This window comes from Aegilops tauschii, chromosome 3 (assembly GCF_002575655.3).
Source record: "Aegilops tauschii subsp. strangulata cultivar AL8/78 chromosome 3, Aet v6.0, whole genome shotgun sequence".
Lineage (NCBI taxonomy): Eukaryota > Viridiplantae > Streptophyta > Magnoliopsida > Poales > Poaceae > Aegilops > Aegilops tauschii.
Window position 1 is genome coordinate 45,409,987 of NC_053037.3, and position 11,690 is coordinate 45,421,676.

An 11,690-nucleotide genomic window follows, 5' to 3' on the forward strand; every position below is an offset into this window, starting at 1 on the left:
TGCCCATTGTTCATGCTCATATGTCGTTGTTTATAAATTGCCTATAATATTATGAAGTTGTCTACCGCTGATACTCTTGTGTCTGATTTTTCTAGTTATGGTAGCAACTTGGTGGTGAATCTAGACAACTTAAGAGTGTTTGTAGGCAACTTAGAAAAACAATGATAAACCACTTAAAAATATTGTAGGTTTGAAAAGTTAGGCAATTGAGCAACAATGATAGGCAACTAATTACCAATAGTAGGCAACTGGCCATCAATGCTAGGCATTTATAGTATTTAAAGGTAACTAAACATCAACCATAGGCAACTAACCATTAAATAATAGGCAACTGAGCCACCATGATACGCAAGTTAGGATAATATTAGCGAAATTCATAGATACACATAGTGAGTTAAGTTGCTTTGTATGTAGCACTAAAGGGGTCTTATGTTTTGGGTGATTTTTTTGTTTTTACGCAAACCAGCCTATTAGGTAATCCTACTAGGACAAAAAGAAGAGGTTGCTTCCCTTTAGCACGATAGTTGCCTCCGTCACACTCAAAGTTGCCCTCAAATTTTTTTGACGAAACATACTCATATGGGATCTAGTTTCGAAGAACTCGTCATGAGAAACCCAACCATGAAAACAGAACTGAATTTCGACGCTTGAATCAAAAGTTATGGCTTTTAAGAATTCTTGAAACTCCAAATAAATGCGTGAGTACAAGATCTACGCAGAATCACGTAACAGGGTCATATGCACTACTAGACATCCATGATTTACCTAGGGTTAAGGCCTTCACCTAGATCTTATTAATCTCCTCAAGGAAAAGAAAAGTAATGAACAGTGCCCCTCTAGGGAAAGACATTTCTGTTGAAAAAAAAAACTGGAAAATAAAATTTCCTAACTCCTGGTGCCACGTGCATACCATCCATCCCAAAAACACGAAGAGATGGCATCCCGCGTCGACGCGCGCGCCTTTCATCCCCCAGGGCCCACTCTGCAGTGAGATAGCGAAGGGAGAAAGGGCGCGCAATGCCAAAATTTTGACTAAATTAGGTCTCCTTCACCCGTGCCTCAAAGCGTTCGCCGCCGCCGGAGAAAATCCCCCCCACCCTTCTGTCCGCAATCTTCCTCTCCCAAATCTCCATGGCCCGCCGCGCGCCACCACCCCGCCGTGCCCCTACCGGCCCTGCTTCGCTGCGTCGCCTCTTCTTTCCCTTCTCTACCACATCGGTGACCAAGGCGGACCATCTGGCGGTGGGCACGATGTCCTCGCGCGGATCTGACTGCCGCCACCACCGTCGCCTCCTCAACGCCACCTCGACCTCGAGCTCCTCCTCGACGCGGTTGTTCCCGACGAGCTCCTCCCTGACGGCCCCCTCCTCTCTTGCACCTCGAGCACTACGGCGAGGACAACGGCATCCACCTCGCCGCTAGATCAAGATCGCATCCACCACCTCGACTTCTCTCCAAAGGTTCTCTCCCTGTCTCCCGCTCTCTGGTTTAGGTAGATGTATATGTTCTTATGTGTTCGGTGTGCAGATTTGTGATTTGCTTGTTAAGAAATTATGCATAGATTACCTGACTGCTGCTTTCGGCTAGCTTGCCGTTGTGGCAGAATATCAGTTTGCCCTTTGCACGTCTTTTTCTGCAGGTTTAGTAGTAGATGTCTATCAATTTAGGTGTTTCAGCTTGCACGTTTTGTCCAGATCCAGAACTTAAAAGTAGCACTTTCACATAAAAGATCTAGTAGTTACATCTTTTTAGTTCAAGTTCAGATTTAAAGACAGATATATGGTATCTATGATGCAGGTTGACCATGCTAGCAGTGGCAGAGCTTGAAAGAAATCTAAGGAGGGGCAAAGATAAAACAAAAAATCAAATACAAAATCATACGACTGTAAGGGATGCAAGCGGACAGCGTCTGCATATCCGCGAAGCAAAAATTGCACTATCTTTGTTACTTTAACAACCATGTTAGTTTTTCTGTTCGCAGATGCTCACGAACGCCGTCCACTTAAACAAGTTAGATTTTGCAGAATATTGAGAACATAGATAATTACATTGATCTTATCCACATTAGATTACAAAATACATTTCTAACATTAATTATATATAAGCTACTTTGTAACAAATGAAACTGAACCAAAATACTAATTAAAGATGAGCACTGAGTTAATCACTAAAGATCAGCTCTTTGTTTCCTTCCGCTCCTAAATTGCCTAAGAAATTCTTGGCTGTGATTTTACTCTCTGTGCTTAACTACCTTTTTGCTATGACTTGGAATGATATCCTTGGTAGTCGTCTCTCCTGCACTACCTTTTTGTTAACCTAAAACATATTTCCTGACTGAATGTTTTCGTGATTTAAAGGTACCAAGGATTGTTTAGAGACTACATTGTTGTTTTCTAGCTTGGAGAAGCAACATCAACTTGGGATGCAGATTCACCAGTATATGTACATGCTCTTGCACGGGTGTAAGACCATTTTGCTTCTGTCAGTTATAGATTTTAGAGTGATGATTTGCTTAAATTCGTTTCCATGCATAAAATCAACATCTAATGGAGTATTAGCAAATTATTTTACCTTTGTTATTGTAATTGGGAGCTATGAATACCATATCAATAGATTTAGTATATTTTGATTGCATAGTTTCTTTTCTGCTATTTTCTGCAGCTTAAATTCAGCTGAAACTTTACAGAACTAGGGAACACTAATCCATAGAGCTATCCTTTCCTTTGCTTTGTTTTTCCTATAGAACAGAGTAAGCATGATATGAGTAGTGTATACGGAACACATCGCTTAACTGGCCATGTATGTATTTTAATCTATTTGAGACACGGCTAATGTACAAGTTGATTTACATGAGCATGCCCATGTATATTTTCACAACCGGGCCCTTATCTTGCAGATCCTTGAAACGAGCCAAGAACCACTAAATTTGTGTGCTCAGGAACATGCAGATCATGTACGTTTTCTGAAATTAACTTTGGATTATACAAACTTTGTATGTTCCTGCAATTCTGATGTTCAAATGCATGCTTCTGCGATGTGCAAAGCATTATGTGTGGTGATATGTATGGTTCTGCTGCTTCCGTGCGAAGCATGATCATATATTTTCATTGCCAGGGCTATGTGGGCTGTGGGGAGGGTTTACATTCTCCAGTCCATATTGTGCAAATTATGATTATGCTACCAAAATTCTACCAGAATATTCAAGCCTCATAACTATGTGCTAAACTGCTTGTCAACATAATTTCAGGACCATAATGTCACTTTGGATGCTTCTCCCCAAGATTTGAATCTGGAGCCTGACGCAGGTGTTGCAGGGACGGTTGGATTTTTATTGATAATGCATTTGGAACTAACTCACTCAGCTTTGTCTCTCCTGGGAAGGCAACCTCTTGAGAGTTAATGATTTTGGGTACATGTATAGATAGCATGTTGTAACAAGTATTTTTGATACTCAGCGTGACCAACATTGCTTGTACATATTGGTCAAGGTGTTCTACTTGCAATAACTAACTTCAGCTATAGGCTATTTTTTTGAATTTGGCTTTAAGTTGACCATGTATCTGATGTATGTGTTCATTCATTATGAATTTGATGTGTATGATGAATTTTGGATGTGATTTATAAATTTGAAATATTATTTGAATTTAATTATTTTAATTATGGTAGATATGAATTTGAATTTGAAGTTTTATTCAAATTGCATATTTTTGTATAGGAAAGGTATGAATATGATGTATCCCTAGGGTAATTTTCAAACATCTGGTAGGGAAAGATCTCTAGGGAAAGTTGGGGGTGGCATAATTTAGATGGACCCCACAATCTTTCCCTAGGGTTTGCGCCCCTAGGTAAAGATGGTTTCCCTAGAGCTTGACTCATGCACTCTAGGGAAAGACCTCTTTCCGGACTATACTACACCTAGGGTTCTTTACCTAGGGCAAGCTCTAGGTAAAGTCTTTCCCTATGGTTTTTTGCATTTCACCTAGGGTATATGGCCCTAGGTAAAACGTGGATTTCTAGTAGTGATGTGCAGCAGAAAAGTAGTGGCAGGGACCAAGGACCTTCCTTTATTAAAAACATGTACGAAGGAACCGGTTGCATTTCCCATATATGGCAGAGCGCTGGATGACACGAACCGGCGCCCAAGCGATTGCTAGTCACGTCCTATAAACACTACTAGAATGCCCATGCGTTGCTACGGGCTACAAGACATATAAATAAACCAAATAAATGATTAAGGTCGTCTCGAAGGTCGAAGCTTATTTCTCCCACGTATGTTTGGGCGTGTTCAGACATCAAATGAACGCCCAACGGGCTCCCCAAAATTCATCCATCTGGATAGTCCGGGCTCCCCAAATACAAGGAACATAGAGAATTCATCCATCTAGATATCAATTGACAAGCTTTGGCTAGAGAATTCAGGGAACATAGGGAGATTCGGACATGAAACACTTAGAAACAAGGGAGGCTCAGCTTGTCACACAGATTTACAACTCTTAGATGAATGCCGCTCGCTAGAACTTACAAGATTATAAGGAAGTTCGGGGATGTTTGGTTTACGCCCAGGTCAGCCCCGCCAAATCAAGGGCACACCAAAAATTTGGCATAGGATTTGCCCGCCCATGTTTTGCTAGTGCTTAGGTATAGCAGCCCGAAGGAATCGGTAGCTACGACCAAAATATTGGCGAGGCTCCAAAACTTGGGCTTCAATCCAAACGAAACGCTAGCCCGTGACTGCAGTCAACGCCAAAAATTGGCATGGTAACTGTTGGTCACAATCCAAACATCCTCTTTATGCCAGCCAGAACATGGAGCGTCTAGGCTTCAGCCCAAATACAAGAGATAACATATTCCTGCCCTTTGGCTTACACAGCTCATATATCCCAAAAACAGAACAACAAAGCAAGAAGATATGAGGACCCTAGGATCAGAGATGGATGGTTACATAGTCGGTTACACAGTAAATGGCCGCAGCGAAGAGGTATGGAGCTGTGGATGGACGTACAAGTGTCCAAATCTTCAGTAATCTTCAGATAGAGCTTCAGTGATGGCTCCTGGCAGTTTTCCGAGTAGATGGAAAGCATTCACGTGAACAAGCAAGCCATTCACTGAGTAGATGAAACATGATTCTATTCAACCAAGTAGATGGAAAGTGAAGAACACAGGTGCATAAATTAAGTTTTCTTTAATTATAGACCTAAAAATTTGAAGTACTATTATTTAAACCCAAGGGAAAAACCAAATAATTTATTCTCATAATATTTGTCCAAAACAATGTCTTTTACCATTCTCAATATCTTCTTAACTCCTTGTTAAGAAAATATATAACGTTGGCAGACCTTGATGTGTTAGAAGGATTTGACAATAGCAAACGCCGAGTGCTCATCCTTGCTAAGCGTGCCTCATACCTTTCTATGGTAGAAGGATTTGACAGTATTAAACGCTGAGTGGTCATCCTGCTCGTGGTCACCTGCACATATTAATAAACAAATAAACCTCCTTCCAAGGTCCTCACGGTAGTACTTAGCACTAAAATATGAGAAAAACCACGACACCAAAGTCAGTTTTACTACAAATAGATCAGGAGAGATACATTCACACAGATATAAAAACCACATGTATAAATTTCTTTCTGACAAACAATCATAAACTTATGTCAATTTGGCATCCTTATGATGCTGAACTGTCACTATTTTTAAAATTGGGGTTTCTTCACACTAATCACTTCTTCATGAAAAGATGACAATGTAACTCATGTCTGCTAAAATAGTAATGATACTGTACATATCAATGGTCTGCTCTTCTATGTAGCTATGGTGATCAAACATGGGTCTCGATGGATAATAAAACAACCACAAAAGTTATACCAAACTGGCAAAAGAGATGTTAACTGCAGACTGCAGTATTTTCATATGTACTTCCCTTGTAGTTTTTTTCTTTCTAAAGATTTTGTAGGGAAGGACCTGACAGTCAATCTGTTGATCGATACAATAAACATGAGAAATACTACTTATGCACACTGCCTTCACCAGCTAGCGGCTGCACGGAGCAGCACGACGATCGAAGAATCGACGAGTAAGCTGGTAGCGGATGGACTGTTAGGCTCTTCCACGTTGTGCTCGCGGGTGCACCCGCCAGGCAGCTGGCCCCCTCCCTCAACTCTGCCAGCAGATTAGCACATGGATGCATCAGCCGGCAATACAACTGCCCATCAAAGAACAAAAGATAATTAGCACAAAACTGGGATTAAGAAAAAATGAAACTTGACATAAACGCATGATCTAAAGCTGCAATTGGAAAGCAAATGATGTTAGCTCAGATATAGGGTATAGCAAATGCAGTTTCTGTGCAGATTTATACACCAATAATATAACCACAATTGCAGTACAGAAAAGGGAACACTTGATTTGATTTACTCCCTACTTCCCTGTAGCTTTCATCCTCACCTTGCATTCCGTTGGTTCGATTATGAAATCCCCTAGCTCGAAGGAATGTTGGAATGTTCCAGGTTTGTAATCTATGTTCATTTTCATTAGTATTTGGTCATCAAATCCATGAACATAACTTAATTTCTTTTTTAAGCTCAGTACTTAATTTTGTATTGCTTTAAATACTTCAAAGAGTAGATATTTTTCATAAGTACATTAATTCAGGTACAAACCTTTTTTAGGGGAGTACAAAATTACTTTGATCACATCACTTAATAGCAAAATGGTTTCACTCGATTTTGAGCAGAAGAGAAATACTATGTGCAAAATGTGATCAAAGCATTGATAGTGGTCATCACTATAGGACACCATTTTGAATCTCCAAAAAAATTAATCTCTACTCCCCATTCGTAATAATTTGGATGAAATCTGTTGCATCTTTGAAAAAATGAAGATAAATTGGGCAGGGGTGATTAAAAACTCACCGCAATATTGTAGAACATAGTGGGTGCGGCTGGGCACGGCGGCGGTGAGAGTAGAGGGATAAGGAGGGGCGGCTCTCAGTCGGGGGCGCATGTCGTAGCTATCCTGGAGACAGTGGGCAAGTTCGCAGAGCACGTCGACTTATTAGAGCACATGCACAGGACCACCCTGACATCGAGGTTGTGTTCCCATTGCGTGCTGCTGCTCCCGTTAAATGGTTCTAGCAAGTACAGCGGCTCCAGGTGCTCGCCAACCACCACCACCACAAGCAATGCCACGATGCCGCTCCAACTACCAAGGCAATAGGATCAGACCTGTGAAACACACAACACTCATCAGCACTTTATCTTCATCATGGATAAAGCCTCTGACTGAATTATATATAAACTGAAATCACATAATGATGACAACAGTCAGCATGACCTTGAGCGCCATAGATCGCACGTAGAAAGATGCAAAAGCCTCAAGATATCTAAAAATATTTGGAGAAGAAAAAAAAAACATGACCTGCTCAATAACCTAAAAGATACATCATTGTTGTCTATCATGGGCCTTCAACTTTTGTATTCCTTAGTTGATATTCTCATCCATTTGTGTTTGGTGAGGTATATATAACTATCCGGAAGGTCGTCCACGACGCAAAGAATATCAATAACAGAATTAAGAAAGACAAATGAATAAACCAAGCTTGGGCTACACCACTCACAACATCGTCTAAGATCCTGAACTTGATTCACACATCAATACCGTAAACTAAAAGGAGACAAAAATGCAGGTAAAGGAAACACATACAACTTAATAAACAGACCACATCAATCTTTACTGATGCTTGGGAAGGATTAGGATCTGTCACCACCAGCGTCGAGGCGGCCGTGATTACTGATTACCTTGGCGAGGTATGGGCCGATGGCCTTATGCGAATCACTCGAAATATATTATGAGAGGAATCCCAGCATGTAGAGGTGGTGGACACAGTCCCTGCAGCCTGCTCCACACATAATATGTACAATAATTCGCCCAGCTAGCCTCCTCAGGCAAATTGACTAATTACCAAATATTATGGTAGCGGTGTTGAGGCGAGCGTGGATGGAGGAGAAAAAATTATCAATATGCCATGCAGTACACCATGCAATTACAAAAAAGAAGATAAAAGAGGAGGTGGTCGGCTACCTACCACGGCAGCAGCGATGATGTCTTTCTTGGTGGACAATCGCGGCAATCCCGCGCAAGGGAGGCCGGCAATCTTTGAGGATGAACGGCGACCTTCGCAGGAGATGACGCCATGGAGGGTAGTGGGATCGGGGGAGCAAAGAACTGACGGACATTGAAGACGATAGGCAGCGGCGGATCTCGGCCAAGACCAGTGCCATGCCCCATCGAGCTCCGGCTGCAGTCAAAGAGGCCTGCCAAGTCCAGATCGGGCCACCCCAGCTGTGATCCGCACGAGTGAACACCGTCGCCCCCACCTCGCTGCCGCAACATCGCATCTGCCCACCGCACGGCCGCGTCGTAGTGGTCGATCGCACGGCTGGGTGAGGACCCTATTTGTGTCGCCCCTCCTTCCTCACTGGAACATGGCGTAGGATGCAATTCTGGACAAGGTGGGGGCTTGGTCTTCGGCGGCGGCAGGCGGCCACCTCGAGCCCCTTCCATCGTGGCCGCACGAGCGCAGATCCACGAGACGCTTCCTTGACGAGCACGCGCGCGTCGTGGAACCTTGATGATCTGCAGCGAATCCGGCGATGGAGAGAAGGGTGGGGGTGGTGGAGGTGGCTGAGCGGGGGACAGAGGAGGGGAGGAGAGGGCCGGGAGTGCATCATGTGAAGAGGGGTCGGGAGGGGTAGATCGAGAGAGGAGGTGCAGAGACGAAAAAAAATCGTACTACAATGGTGGGATGGTGGGAGGAGCGACGAAAAAAACCAGACCAAGATGCAAGGTTGAGACAAAAAAATCGGATAAAACGGAGACTACCAAGTCGTATATTAGGAGTAGAGATTTTTTTTAAATCGGTTATTTGTTTCCTAATTAATGTGATTGAACGATTTTTCTTAAAATCGATTATTTATTTCCTAATTAATATGATTGAGCGATTTAAGGTAAGGTTAATTAATTTAGATATATTGATCGTTATTGATTCTTTTACATCAAGACATTACTAATTAATTTACGCCAGCATGGAAAGTTCTGATCCGTTCAGATTTTTTTCGTTGTGTGAGAGAGTGGCGCGAAAATAAATCAGTGGGGTGGGGGGAGGGGACGAAAAAAACCCAGCAAAAATAAACCATGGAGACTATTCGCCAACTCAGACATTAGGAATAGAGATACATGATATAGTGCAAGATGGCAGCTAGTTATTGTTTTGGCAAAAAAAAATACGCATTTATTTAATGGATTAATTAATTTTATTGCATGCCATTAATACTCCCTCAGGAATCTGTGTCTTGAATGTAAGAATTACACATTAATGCAAAAAAGGAAAGTCAAAAATAACGTGATGCGGTGCCTAGAAATCATATAACTACTAGTAAGCGTGCACGTGCAATGCACGTCTCTAAAATATAACACATGTCTTTTGAAATCTATTTATTTTTAATCAAATAAATGTGTTTGTACGTTGCAACGTGAGAAACAAAATCCTCGTGTCCCTAATGAAAAATATGTGTTATACTTATCCTCCTCGCCAGAGCTCGCACATCTCATGAGTGGTATTTACCTTGTCGCCCCGTCATCCGGTACAGGGACACATGCTTGGGGGTTGTCATGGTCGAACGTGTGCTTCGTGAACCCCACCTCCTTGCTGGCTCTTTTTTTTTGAACCGCAAACCGTAGAACAATAGTTCTATGGTAAACATTTCATTAATAATAAATATGGTATAAGGGGGAGTTAAAAACAGATCAAAAACTAATGAAAGTCTATATGATCGGTTACAAACACCTCAGCCAATGCCAGTTGTAGGTATCATGTTGACAAGTTTAAAAGTTATCTGCTATCCACTGTAAGACAATGTGGAATGTTTGGCCTTCATCTTATGCTGAAGAAGATGAAGATCCTTCTTTAGGGCAAACCGTCAATTTTGAACAGAAGGTTGGATGTGTCTGAAAACCTTTTCATTTCTTTGAATCCAAATATTTTTTGCGAACACGCAAAAGGCTTGTGTGTCAGTGTATTAAGGAGGGGAGAAAAGAAATAATACAGAGTAGCTACAAACAGCGGCATACGATGGCCACGACGCTCATGCCCGGGCTCGCATGATCAGCGTATGATACAGTTTCCATAGCAAAGGGCTTTGGCAAATTGCTGGCGGCTACATGGAATCCTCATAAACAGAAGTGCCTCTTTGCCTTTCAGGCATAAGGGATTGCCAACAGTTGTGACCGTAGTTGCAGTCCCAGAGCATGTGTAAGAGAGTTTCATCACGTTGTTGGTTACAAAGGACACTAGTGAATGGGGCGCCACCTGGTGGCGCCTCCTGAGGCGTTATGGTGCGCCACTAATTAGGTTAACGCATCTGCATGACAATAATGGTTGGCTTCATGCAGGCATCAGGAACATCCGCAGCAATGCACATGAGTGTAAGAGAAGTGACAGTGGAAGAAAGGATATTAATCATGATGATATCTAGATGATCCATTACAGATAGTTCAGGCGGTTCAAAAGTAAAGCAATCTACCTAATCAAGATGTCATTCGACTTGAACATCACCAGCAATCACGATTTTCACAAAGAAACATGCATAAAGCATAGGGGTTGGGTAGTGCCTCCATCAGCAGCTCAACACCCGCCTCCCCACCATGGTCATCTGCTCGACAGACTTCACAACCACCGCTGTCCGGTCAAGCAGGATATGTGAAATCTCTGTAATAGTACTTGAAAATGAGTGAAGATGACCAGTATGACTCTATAGAACAGAGTTTACTAGTTCACTGCTTGCCATTGAGTGAAAATACGTGAAAGCTTCATTTAGAAAGAACAGAAAACTAATACCCATGAAGCTAGTAATGCAATATTTTAGTTGACGTTCCAATGATAAACATTGCAACCGAGTTTTACTGCATATTTCACAGAGTTCAAAAAATGCAAGAGTATTGTTGGTTTGAACTCTCCCAAGCTTTGCTCAAAACCACCTACCACGATGAAAATGCATAGAACAATGCTTGCCTGAATGTTGCTACATCACTGGTTCACTGACCGGCTCCTATTGGTATTTAATAATCAAACAACGGGTCTACCTTGGAGACAGACCTCGCCACCACGAAGTACTGGCATGCTCAAGAAGAGGGTCCTGACGCGGAGACACGACCTCAAGCACCTCACCACCAAGCCGAAATCCCAGACATTACTATTCAAGTTTAGAACAGGATTCTTGCAAATATTTCACTGGAATCAGTTCATTCCCGGAGGAAACAGAACAAATAAAAATCGCATAATGGACTGGGATGGGGAGGCAGGTATTAACCATGCATATGTTGAAGAGTATAATAAGCAAACGAGAATGCCATTAACATCACAGGAACACACATGCTTGTTTCAGGTTGTACATTTACATGAAACCCATTTAGGAGATGTTATATCCAAACAGGTTATTGCAGAAAACAGAACCTTATCAGCCAAAGAGGCCTGACCTACTTCGGAATTGATAATCATGGCTTGCCTAAAGAACTCTGAGAAGTAAAAAGTCCTAAGCTGTCGCTATTACATAGCTTAAAATAATTGTTAGTTTGAATGTTTGATCACTTAACAGCACAATGAAGTGCTGCCCTATTTAAAACATCAAAACAAAA

The 11,690-nt window shown here is 42.0% G+C and overlaps 3 long non-coding RNA genes across 6 annotated transcripts; 1 reads left to right on the plus strand and 2 right to left on the minus strand.

The window, feature by feature from the left end:
* Window positions 1-1,022: 1,022 nt before the first annotated feature.
* On the plus strand, window positions 1,023-3,605 carry LOC120976429 (uncharacterized). Of its 3 annotated transcripts, none has more exons than XR_005771850.3 (4): window positions 1,023-1,460; window positions 1,798-2,462; window positions 2,897-2,953; window positions 3,248-3,605. It is a non-coding gene; the product is annotated as an uncharacterized lncRNA (long non-coding RNA). The 3 variants fall into 3 exon arrangements; XR_006671714.2 differs by having other exon boundaries at window positions 1,030-1,460; window positions 2,358-2,462; XR_012204154.1 differs by lacking the exon at window positions 1,023-1,460 and having other exon boundaries at window positions 1,468-2,462.
* A 1,171-nt stretch (window positions 3,606-4,776) lies between these two features.
* On the minus strand, window positions 4,777-8,697 carry LOC123497509 (uncharacterized). 2 transcript variants are annotated; one of them, XR_006671348.2, is made up of 3 exons: window positions 8,083-8,697; window positions 6,911-7,199; window positions 4,777-6,201 (listed from the first exon to the last, which is right to left on the minus strand). It is a non-coding gene; the product is annotated as an uncharacterized lncRNA (long non-coding RNA). The 2 variants fall into 2 exon arrangements; XR_006671347.2 differs by having other exon boundaries at window positions 6,911-7,222.
* A 1,785-nt stretch (window positions 8,698-10,482) lies between these two features.
* Window positions 10,483-11,343, minus strand: LOC141042248 (uncharacterized). Its single transcript, XR_012204157.1, has 2 exons — window positions 11,139-11,343; window positions 10,483-10,764 (listed from the first exon to the last, which is right to left on the minus strand). It is a non-coding gene; the product is annotated as an uncharacterized lncRNA (long non-coding RNA).
* Between the last annotated feature and the right edge of the window lie 347 nt (window positions 11,344-11,690).